The sequence below is a fragment of the Ammospiza nelsoni genome, chromosome 3 (genome assembly GCF_027579445.1).
Source record: "Ammospiza nelsoni isolate bAmmNel1 chromosome 3, bAmmNel1.pri, whole genome shotgun sequence".
In the NCBI taxonomy this organism is placed as follows: domain Eukaryota; kingdom Metazoa; phylum Chordata; class Aves; order Passeriformes; family Passerellidae; genus Ammospiza; species Ammospiza nelsoni.
Genome location: NC_080635.1, coordinates 115,416,936 through 115,429,429, shown reverse-complemented (window position 1 = coordinate 115,429,429; position 12,494 = coordinate 115,416,936). Strand labels below are relative to the sequence as shown.

Sequence of the window (12,494 nt, the reverse complement as noted above, 5' to 3'; positions counted from 1 at the left end):
ATCAATTGGGTAATCGGGTAATTTGCTGTTACCTTACATAATTATTCTGTGTTTAATAAAAGCCATCTAATAAATTCACACCCAAAACTCCAGCAGCCCAGCTGGCCCTACCAAATCTCTATGTTTATGCATACAGTAAACAAAACCAAAATCCCAGTAATACCTATCAGAAGTCTGTGAAAGAAACCTCTTGAAATTGATCCTACCTCAAATACAAAACAACCCATGCAAAGTTAGCTTGACTCAAAAAACAATTTACACAGAGCTAATAACACCAAGAAATAACACACCATATACCACCAAAGAATATAATAGTGAAGAAAAAAGAAACCACTTTTTTTTTTTTTTTTTTAATTTAAACTAACTTCTTTTATTAGCTAGAACAAAAGCTTTTGCCAGGACTGCAACAACTTCTTCTCCTCCTGAAATGTCCCTTCTCCTTCCCAAATTCCTTACAACTTCTGAGTTTACATCCAAGCAAAAAGCAAAATTTGTGCACTTGTGCGTTCGATGCTCCTGCCAGATTCTCTGTTTCCCTCCACATCTTCTTACACTTTCAGTCTTCACTCTGTCCTGCCGTGACGAGTTTGACGGACGAATTGCTAACGTTAAGAGAGGATTTCCCTGCCTCCCTCCCCAGAGCTGGTTTCCTTAGTGCATTTCACTCAATCCCAAGCCGGCAATGATGCACGCTCACCTCAAGCGTGCAAGGCTCACAGCTGCTCGGCTAAATGCGGCTGTAATCGGCTAAACTCGGCCATTGTCATCTGCATTCGGCTGGACTCGACCCTTCGGCACGGATCGCCTCGCTTCGGCCGAACTCGGAGCCGCTCTCTGCGCTCGGCGCGCCTCGGCTCGCTTCGGCCCAACTCGGAGCCGCTCTGTGCGCTCGGCGCGCCTCGGCTCGCTTCGGCCCAACTCGGAGCCGCTCTGTGCGCTCGGCGCGCCTCGGCTCGCTTCGGCCCAACTCGGAGCCGCTCTGTGCGCTCGGCGCGCCTCGGCTCGCTTCGGCCCAACTCGGAGCCGGTCTCTGCGCTCGGCGCGGCTCGGCTCGCTTCGGCCGAACTCGGAGCCGCTCTCTGCGCTCGGCGCGGCTCGGCTCGCTTCGGCCGAACTCGGAGCCGCTCTCTGCGCTCGGCGCGGCTCGGCTCCCTGACGGCGGGCAAGCGGCGCCGCCTCACGTTAAACTCGCCCGGCTCGGGGCTCTCCTGCTGCCGCGTCCCGCGGGCGGCCCGGCCATCGCACGGACACGACCGGGAGCGCGGGGTGGCACAGGAGCTCATTGGGCTGTGACCGCACTCGCGCTAATTAGCGCGCACGAGAGCAGCGGGCTCGGTTCGGCTGAGCTCGGCTCCGTTCAGGCAGCCTCGCAAGCCTGGCCTCGGTTCGCTCGAGGCCGTCAGGTTCCGCCGGTCTCGCCTTGGTTCGGCTGAGCTCGTTCCATTCGGCCGAAGGAGGCGTCGTTCGTGTTTTTACAAATATCTTTCTATATTGACTGTATATTTCTATATTTAGTTTTATACTTCTATAATACTTTCATTATTCCAAATAAAAACCCCGTCTCTAACCAAATAAATAAAAAACCCCTTCTTTTAAAGGATATTGAAATGTTTTTATTTATACTTTGTATAATTATACATTCATATTTTAATTTATCGTTTCTTTGGATGTATTACATTAGTAATGATATATTATATATATAAAATTTTAAAATATATTTAAATTATTATTTAAATTATGTATAATATCTACTGCTACAACTAATTTTTTCTTATATTTTTAATTTTTATATTTATCTGTATGTATTTATTATATATTTCTAAACTTAGATTTCTACCTTTATATTATTTGCATTTATAATTTTTACAATCAAAACCCTTCATATTGACCAATAAAGAAAACCCACTTTATTTAAGTATTTTAAAAATATTTTCATGTTTATAATTTTCATATTTATATTTATAATTTGTTCAATATTAGATGAGAACACACCTGCTCCTGCACCGCAGTGGGGCTCCTTCTCCTGGGGACCTTGGGGTGCCCCAACGGCATCAGAGCCCCGAGTCTTCACCCCCTTCTCCTCTATTTAGAAACTACACTGGAACTTTTTTCTGGAAATAAAGACATTACCTAAATCCTCTCCCCATGTCCTAGACAGATGGATATTCAGTTATTAGTTGGCTGGGCAGCAGTTTCTTAAATAGAATGATAAACAAGATGTGAACATTTCAGCTACAAGCAAATAGGCAAATCTGAACAAGGTACTGGTGGCCAACACCAACCACCGAAGTTATTTTGAAGCAATTTTTTAGACAATAAAACACTGATACCACAAAAATTAAGCAAAAAGCTAACTACTGGCTAAGAAAGAAGGAAAAATTAACTTTTGACAGCAACAACATTCCAACCACACAGGCTTTTTCCCGATGTCATACCTTATAACTACCTCTCTTGGGAATTCTCATCATGTATCCCAAAAGGAATAAATACCTCAGAGCGTCCTAAAGCAAAAAGTAGCACACATGAGCTCCTCACACTCCCAGGAGGCCTGCACAGCGTGCACTGAGTCTGCAACAAATTCTGCTCACTGAGGGTCTGCAAACAAAGGTTCAACTGATGGACTGAACTGATTTTAAAGGGAGGTTTTCTAAGCACAGAAGCACAACAAAGAACAAGCAGAAACAATTCTTAAATAAATCTGCAAGTTTTATTTAGCATATATGCGACTGATTTCCACGCTGTGGATTCTGACTTGGATTCGTCTGTAGGTTCAGGAAGATGACAATGCACACTCTGCCCTCCCTGAGCCCCCCACAGCAGCTGAGCGCTGCTACGTGTGCTCAGATCATCAGGAGCTGGATTACACGTGCCCGCATGGACTGGAACTGCTCTGCTGCAGATTCAGGAGCTGATGGCAGAGAGGGGCTGGCCAAGGCGTCGTCCCAATTCCATTTCTGTGTGACGAGAAGCGGTTTGTTCCCAACAGCTGCAACAATCCCCAGCTCGCTTCCGTGGTGAGTACCGATGGCACGCAAATGGCAGCCCGAGGAAATCGTGTTCTGGGCTCTAAGTGGTCGGGACAGGGTCTGATGTTTTGTTTTGTAATTGTATGATGATCAGTACAACAGGGCTCTGATGGATGACATGGCAACACAGAATTAAAAACCCCTCGATAGGATTACATCGACTTCTAGGAAAAGACAAAAGCTTAGGACCCTTCTGAAATCTACTTTTAATCCAAAGCACGGGGCTTGTCAGCATGCTGCACCTTCCAGCTTTTCAAAGCAGCTTACCTCTGAAGACCAGGAAACATTGATTTCTACAGAAAGAGTGGGCAACCCCCAGGCTAACCTCAGCACCACTGTTTAATAGGGGACCTGCCAGCGTGCCAGTCCAGCTTCAAGTGTGCTTTACTTCAGTCTAACATCCCCTCAAAATTCTTCTCACATCTTCCAACCCTGAAATCTTATTTTCCCCTAAAGCTTCTCTCCATTAGCAATTTCCAAGTAACATGGTATTTTTACAACATTCAAAAATGTCATGCTGGACTGTGCTACAGAGTAATCTGCAAATACAAGCTTAGCAAAGTTTGAATTGCCTTGTCCAGAGAAAAAACCTACAAGTGAACACCTACACCTGCCTACAAAGAGCTAACAAGCCCCTGGCAGCTGCCAGCATCAAAGCACAGCGGATGTTTCTAATACAGGGTAAGGATAACAATATCACCTTCTGTTCTCTCCAGCTTCTTTTCCCTGCAGTCGTATTTTGCTTCTTATGATGTTTTTAGTCTCTGCATCTTCTTGGACAGCACCGAGCCCGACGACAAGGATACAAGAGTCTTTCCCTGCCGTAGGGAGAGAACCAGGAAAACAGTTAAAATAAGAACAGGGCAGTTTGAAATTCATACTTGCAACGAGAAGCAGCGCCTAACCAACAGAACAAAGGTAAACAAAGCATGATACCTCCCTGGGGACAGAAGACTTATGAACTCTCCAGGATTTACAATTCCAGCGACCAACCCCTTCAGGACAGCAGCCAAGTGTCCCATGGGGTGGTGCTGCACCAAAGAACCATCTGAGAGGTTCCAAAGAGTGAAATGCACAATATTTTGCAAAGACAAAAAATCTTGCAAAATAACAAAAATGCAATAGATGTAAACTACAGGGCAAGAGTACAAGTGTTACCTTTGGGAGCTGGAACCGTCCAGGTGAGCACCTGATAACTGGATCCTCACCAGAGTTTGAACCCTTCAGGACACAGAAGGGTTTTCCCCAAGAATTTCACAGACTGAGTTTGGATAGAAGCGCGCTCGCCGGATCCTCAGAAACGTCGCCCATTCTCCAGGTGTCTGGAGAGAACTGCAAATGGCTCTCACGTAGTTTGAGCTAGTTCTGTAAGGTCTCGGGGGAATTTCACCAGATGCAACCAAATTGGGCAACTCCCAGTGGGACAGAAGGAACCCAAAGCTTGGGTGAGCAGAGCCGCAGCAAATACTGAGGAAACAAACAAAACAGCATCAAAAATAATAAACCATCCTTCTTTTTTCTCTTGCTTTTGTTTTTTTCTTATTCATATCAGCACAGCAATTAAAGAGAAGGCGAAAAACTCACCATTACTGAACATTTCATCACCTGTAAGCTGAGCATCCTTAGCATAGAGGACTCCAAAGTTAAAATTCACCGATCCCTGGGAAATAAAACCAAATATCGTACGATAAACAGTCAAACAGCAGACATAAAAATTTGTTTCCTCTAAGGACTTTCAGGTACGTATGTATCTTTGCATTACACATGAGAACATACACTTTATACCATTACCTAATACATAATAATTTACCTTTAAATTTCGATAGTATAGCATGAATTTTTTACTTAAATTGGTGATCTATGATTATTCAGTTGGTGCCTAAAGGTATTTCTGCTGTCACGTTCAAAAAAACATGAATTTTTTTTTTACTGTAATGAGCAATTGATTTCAAAGTCATCACAAGCCCACCAAAACACAAAGCTCTGTTCACTGGACGGCTCTGTGAGCTAGAAGTAGTTAGGCTTCTACTTCCCTCTTGTTCTTCCAGAACCAATAAATCCTGTCAACAAAACCAGGATCTTTAGCCCACTGCTGTGAAAGATTCTACAAGGATGATGCTTTGATTTGTGTTTAGAAGTTTTGATTTGAAATGGCCAGGTCAAGTAGTATTACATTACTATTATTATTATGTCTATTATTATTTTTACTAGTACTACTACTATTATTATCACCTGCTACTGGAAGAAACAAACCAGTAGTACCTATACTTAATTACTTTTATTACCAGACAATAATAAAGAAAAAGAACCAAACCAAAACAAGTCACTTCCTACCTTTTATATCAAGGGATGAAAACTTTCTCTTGGGCTCTTCTCCAATTTATCAAGACTCACAGCACTGAAAGGCAAACAAAACAGTGCTTTATAGAAGGGCAAGTGCATGTTTCAAGGCTGAGCCACCAACTGATTGCAGTGACACCAGTTACAACATGAATCGTTCCCAGAGCCTCTGTTAAATGGAATGTTCAGTGGAACTGCCATATCTTTCCCAAAACACTAACTTCCAACACTTCCTAAACGTATTTGGTATTTTAAAACAGTAGAAGTTAGTGAGACTCTGTGTGGAGGTCAGGTTTAAATTTATTTCCTTCTAAAGCACAGAGCTCTGTTCCATCAACCTTCCCTTCGGCTCTACGCTGCATCATGGTGAGCATTTGAGGAGGGCTCTAGAACCAATTCTATTTCTCTCTTTTTCTAGCTCTCTCTATTCTTAAATAATTCCAGACAAGTCCAATGAAAAATGACAAGTTCAGCATCAAAGTCACACTTTTTCCCTTTGTCTGCTCAAGAACTGGCTCTAAATCCACTTATTGCTGCCTTCAACGATTAAGACTTGCAAAACCATTTTTACATGTTTTACAGCTTTATCATAAAACCCACAGAACGCAAGCTCTCAATTACAGGAAAAGGGAATTCACAGGCAAATATCTAAAGGGATCACTTACTTGGAAATACATACCTTGACAGAGATCGCACTGAGAACGTTTCTGTGGGACTCTAAGGGAGACATATTTTCTGGATACCCTGGAAACAAGAAAAGCTAGGATATATTACAGGACATCCCCACTTTTTCTACATATTCAAATAGGATTTTAAATAAAAACTATTCAGTTCAAAAAAGAAGGAAGAAAACCAAGGTGATTTTACTCAGCTATATTTACTCCCGATTTAGAGAAAAAAAAAAGTCACGGGTGCTGCAAAGAAAAAAAAAGTGAACCATAAACGCCGACAGTAGAATTTTAAAACAAGTGCTTGGATAAAAGAATCTTATGGAACGGGAAGTAGAGAAAAAGTGAAACCACTATCAGACCTGCCTATTTTCTCACCATTGTACAAGAAAATCCTAAAAGCAGTGTAAAGTCACTGCCTAAAACCGTTCATGGGATGTAACCAAGAACAATTTAGGCATTTGCTAATCTAGACAGAAACCTTTTCTGGACGCAAGTGTCAAATCACAAGTTTCGTCTTTCAGAAGCTCGACAATGCTGGAAAGCATTTTCCCTGGGGCTCGGGAGGGCAGGGGCGGAAGCGGGGATGAGTTTGCAGCTCGCACCTGGGCCATCCGAGGGGTACAGCCCGCCGGCTCCCTGCGCTGGGCATTCTCCCGGCCATCTCGGGCTTTACCGCTCAGCGCCGCTCCGTCCGTTTCCACGGCGGAAAGAGCCACGAGCACTAACGCGGGCAGCAGCCCCGTCCCGCCGCCGATATCGCAGCGCTCCCTGCTCGCAACGCCCGACACGCGGCGGAGCCGCCTCCGCCCGCAGCACCGGCAGCAGCCCGAGGGAGACGGCTGCGGCTCGGGGGCTCCTCCGGCGCCTCCGCCAGCCCGAGGGCGGCCGCCCCACCGGGACCGCGGGAGCGCCCGGCGCCGCTCGCCCGCGGCGGCTCCTGCACCTCCCGGCCCGCGGCAGCAAAGCACCGCCTCGCCCTCCGCCATCGGCGGGCGGCAGCGCCCCCACCCCCGGCACCGCTGAGTGAGGCCGACGAACCGGGCGGACGCTCCTTCCGCGCTCCTCAGCTCCACGCGGGCGCCCACACGGAGGCTTCGCCCCTCCAGCGTCGCCGTCCCGCGCGGGAGAGGCGCCGCCAGCTGCCCGCGCACAGCCCCGCGCGGCCGCCTGGCACGCCAGCCACTCATGGGCCGCGTCAGCCGTTGCGTCACACGCCGCGCCGGCAGCACGGCCTGCCGGGAGTTGTAGTCTCGGGCTCACAGCCACGGCTCCGTCCCCCGCCACCGGGAGCTGCAGTCCCTCCCGGGCATCAAACGGCTCCTTCGCCCCAGGGCGGGGAAGGACCCGAGGCAGCACCGCTCCTCCCGAATGCCCTCTCTTTTTCCCTCCAACTCTTTTTTCTTTTTTCACTCTGGTTTTCAACACTTCCCTTCCCTCTTGCTCTCCTGCTTCCTTTCCTTTCCTATCCCTTTTCCTTTCTTGTATTTCTGATCTTGGTTTATCTTTCTAGCTTTAGAATAAAACAGCAGCAGTAGAAACTGTCAGGATACCTGGGAGTAAAAAAAAAAAAAACTCCAAAACGAAAATGATTTAAAGAAAACTATTTATTCCCTGGGAGCCTGAAATTTTCTACTGCTGCACGTGACATAGAGCTTTTAATCCCTTCTTATAGATAGTTGATATTTGATACTTACTTTATACAGCGCCCCCTGCCGTGTGCACCGGCGCACTGCAGGCAGAGCGCTGCGGCGGCGTTCGGTTCTGTTGAATGAAACTCGGCTGAATTCGGCTCGGTTCGGCTCTTGGTCTAAACTCGTTTCGGTTCGGCTCTTCGGCCGAACTCGGCACGATTGGGCTAAACTCGGTCATATTCGGCACATTGTCTAAATGCGCCCAGTGTCGGCTACACTCGGCTATCATCGGCTCTTGGTGTAAACTCGGCTCTTTTCGGCCACACTCGGCTCTTCGGTAAAAGTCGGCTGTTTTCGGCTCCACTGGGCTCCTCGGGGAAACTCGGCTCTTTTCGGCCACACTCGGCTCTTCGGCTCTTCGGAACTATTCGGCCCGGCTCGGCTCCCTCAGGGCGGGAAAGCGGCCGTGACAGGACCCCGGCACAGCGAGGCGTTTACCCACATGCCTGTCACAAACCCGCCAAAATACGCTCGCCCGCGGCGCCGCTGAGACCACAGCGCCTTTCGGGTACATCTAAAACGCCACAAAAAATCCCACTGGGGCCGCGCCGGCTTCGGTCTTACACGCAGGCAGCCCTGATAGACGGACTAAGGCCTTCAATTTACGCGCCATTTCTGCCCCCATCTCGAGAAGGTCAGCCAAAAGTCCGCGACACCCGCGACTCGCCGCTCCCAAGGTGGCGGCCCCTCGCTGCAGGGCTGCAGTACCGCGCTCTGCCCACAAGGAGGCAGCACTGCCGCCCGCCCCAGCCGGGGGCGCAGCGCGCCTCGGGGCTGCGGGCAGCGAAGGCGGCAAAAAACAACAGGGGCGACCCCCGACGAAAACTGCTCTGAAATAAATCAGCCAAAAACCCGCCGCTTACCCGACATGACCCAAACAAGCCCCGTTATTTTAAATTATATTTAAATACATTTGATATTTCTATTTTTCGTATTTATATTCACATGCATATTTATAGTGGACATGGATGCAGTATGTCATTTATACACTATATTATGTCTATTCCTTATACTATATTATGTCTATTCCTACTAATAATATTTATTTATCTTTTCTGGTTTTATAAATATCTTTATGTATTGATTCTATATTTATATTTTTAAAATTCTATTTCTATAACACTTTTATTATTTAAAATTAAAATCCCTTTCTAACTCAATACATACAAAAAAAACCTTTCTTTTACACTATACTGAAATATTTTTATATTTACAGCTTGCATGACTATATTCAAATTTATATTTATAGTTTATATTGATGCATTACATTAATAAGTATATATAATAGGCACCTTATACAAAACTACACGGGAATTTTTTTTTAAATTAGTTACCATATCTACTGCTACAACTTCTTTTTCCTTATATTTCTAATTTTTATATAAATCTTTAATGTGTTTACTATTTATTTCTATACTTATATTGCTGCCTTTATATTATTTGTATTTGCAATTTTTATACTAACACCCCTGCTTTGGCAAAGAAAAAGCAAAACCATTCATTATTTTAAACTAGCGAAATTTTAAAAAATATTTATATTTATCATAATATACAACAAATGACAGATATATATAGATAGATAGATCACATCCGTATTTATATCTATTTTATATCCATTTCCTATAATATTTTTAATAAGATATATACAGTATTACTTGTATTATATATTGTATCAATTTATGTTATTTTACATTTACAATTTATTATTAAAATTTTTATATATCTGCATATAGTTGCAATATATTTATATTATTGTATTTTTGTTTGGGTCGTATTTACATTTATATTCTCTATTCATATATCTATAAACATACACAATACTCTATTAAAATTAGAATAACTTATTGTAACATATAATGACTTAAGTTACATGTTAAATTTTAAAAATTGACCCAATATATAAAAATAAAATTGGCTCATTCCCATTGCTACACATCTATTTCTTTTGTTTCAATAGAGTTAGAGTCATAATTGTATATTTAAAATCCAATTCCTAAATGAAATGACAGAACAAACAGCACCAAATTCCCACCAATATCTTCCAAAAACATCAAGAAATCTCCAACAGCCAAACAAGTGTCAGCGAAAAAACAAAGAACACTCTTTTCAATATCAATTCTCATCACGACACAAAAATGGAACAAAAATAAAAGAAAATCCTATAGAAACACACACAGCAAATTACAAAAAGTACTAAAAAAAAGTGAAACCAATCTACTAAACTCAAGACAGTGCCACTCACCCTGAACGTTACTAAAATTAAAAAAAAAAAATCTACCTCTACACTAACTCAAAGAATAAACGATCCTCTGTAAAAATAACTGTAAAAGCTGAACTAATTAACAAAATGGAAAAACATCTCCACGACTAAAAACTAAGAAATTAACTACCCAAATAAATAAATACTTTAAAAACCCACCATATAAATACCCATGTTCCCAAAAAAAAACCCTGATAAACAATACTCAAATACATTAAAAGACAACAACAACAAAAAAAGAAAATAAAGAAACCAACAAGAATATACTAAAAACCAAGTAAACTTAAATCTGCAACAAAAAAATTATTCCCAACTGAATAAATCCATAGTGCCTCAAGCTATCAAAATAAAAATACCACCTAGAAACAAACACAAAGACTAAAGACAAACGTAACCATAAACAATGTCCCCCAAATTACCCGTAACCATAAAACATACACTACAATCGAACAAACCAAACACATAAAAGCCCTGGAAGACGATAAACACACATGCAATTACCGAGATTAAAAACCCGCGGCTATGAACGACTCGACGCTACCCCAAGCCCCCCAAAACAAACACTACACACTCACGCTAATAAAAGCCGCCGCAACAGAATTAAAATGCGAACCGCTGCTTCGCGCTACGACCCGTAAAAACCATTGCGCGCCCTTCTAAACATAATACCCAGGAAAAAAAAAGAAATCCGACTACAAAACCCAATCCAAAACAAACCTTTACCATCGCTACCGGAACCGAGAACCGTGCCGCTCGGGAAGAACACCGCATCCCTTAGCGTACGCCCGCTGCAAACCGAACCCAGCCACGGAATCAACGCCTCCAAAGCGCCTCCGAGCCGCGGCACCGCCGAGCTTTGAGCGGCCGAACCCCGCGCTCGCTGCCGGCCCCGGACGGAGCGCGGCTCCCGGCAGGGAAGCGGCTCCTGCGGCGGCTGCTCCGGCACGCGGGGCCGGCGCCGTCCCGGGGAGCCCCGCCCGCTGCCCCTGCCCGGCGGTGCCGGCACCGGGCCCGGGGCTACCGGCGGCGCCCCGGCCCCGCGCCCGGAGCGGACGGAGCGGCCGGCACCGCCCGGGCCGGCGCAGCAGCGCCCGCGCCGCCTCCCCCGCCCTCGGCAGGCCCGGCCCGGCTCCCCTCGGCTCGCACCGGCGCGGCTCCGCCACCGCCGCGCTCGCCGGCCCGGCCGCGCCAAATCCCCCGTGCGCCCCGGCAGCTGCCCGGGCCGTGCCGGCAGCGCTCCCGAGCGGGAACGTTCCGGGCCGGGCCGGGCCGCGGGCACGAGGAGCGCCCTCCGATGCAGCGGCACAGCCCCATTGCAGCCCTGCAAACGCTGCCGGAGCTGCGGCTCCCCGCAAGCCAACCCCGAAACCGACGCCGCAGGCGAGCTCACCTCACTCCAACAAGGGCAAAGAAATGTGTTCTCCCCTCCAATTTCACCCCCTAGGAGAGCAGAAAAGAAGGGGCGCTCCCCAAATGAAAGCCTTCGACTGATGGGAAAGGGCGATTTCGACCTCCGTTCAAACCCTTCAAAAGGAGGGACACCAGGGCTGCCCCCTCCATTTAAACCCGAGGGTGATGAAAATGGGGCGGGCTGCCTTCAAATCAAACCCATAATACCACAAGAATACTTTTCCCATTCCCCTTAGAATAGAGCGCAGGGATTCCCTGTCACCTCCGGGATACCCCTAACAGCCTGGAAAAGGCAGCTTTTCCCGCAATCAACACCCTTAAAACCACAAGTCAAGAGGGATCCCCTCAGTTCAAACGCAGACAATAAAAGAAGAGGAGCTGCTTCCTTCTCCTTAATCCCTTTTGTCCTCATAAGCTCCATTTTTGTTCCTGGGGAACCGGGGAGGGACTGGCAAGATGAAATTGCAAAGGGGAAGGAGAAAATTCCCCGCTCCAAACCCACACGGGCTCACCTGTTCGGCTGCTGCTCCCCGGCACAAAGATTCGTCCCTCGGCGCCTCCTTTAAGCGATGCTCCGCGGATCCAAGCGCGGATCCAGGTGTCCCCCCGACCCTGTGGGAAGCTCTCGCAGTCCTTCCACGAGACAGCGCCGGCAGCGCCCCATAAACCCCTCCACTCAGCAGCTCCGTGCAAAAGGGAGCTGAGGCAAAGCCTCCCCCTAAAGCAGCCTGGCCCCGGCAGGAGCCGGCCCCTCCTCATCCTCACACTCACACCTGGGCTGCTCGGAGCCCCCACCATCCTCACACTCACACCTGGTGCTGATCCGAGCCCCCATCATCCTCACACTCACACCTGGGCTGCTCCGAGCCCCCATCATCCTCACAGCTCACACCTGGGCTGCTCCGAGCCCCCACCATCCTCACACTCACACCTGGGCTGCTCCGAGCCCCCATCATATATTTTTCATATTTATATTCGCATTTATATATATAATTAATATTACTGTATAATATGAATTATATTGTATATTATATCTCTTCATGTTACTTACATAAATTTCTTTTTCTATTTCTTTTTAAATTCATAGTTTAGTATT

At 46.3% G+C, this 12,494-nt stretch overlaps 1 long non-coding RNA gene across 1 annotated transcript; it reads right to left on the bottom strand.

Annotated features, from left to right (window-relative positions):
* Positions 1-2,685: 2,685 nt before the first annotated feature.
* On the bottom strand, positions 2,686-5,426 carry LOC132071781 (uncharacterized). The gene is made up of 5 exons (XR_009418194.1): positions 5,361-5,426; positions 4,611-4,686; positions 4,185-4,493; positions 3,727-3,844; positions 2,686-3,132 (listed from the first exon to the last, which is right to left on the bottom strand). It is a non-coding gene; the product is annotated as an uncharacterized LOC132071781 (long non-coding RNA).
* Positions 5,427-12,494: the final 7,068 nt, after the last annotated feature.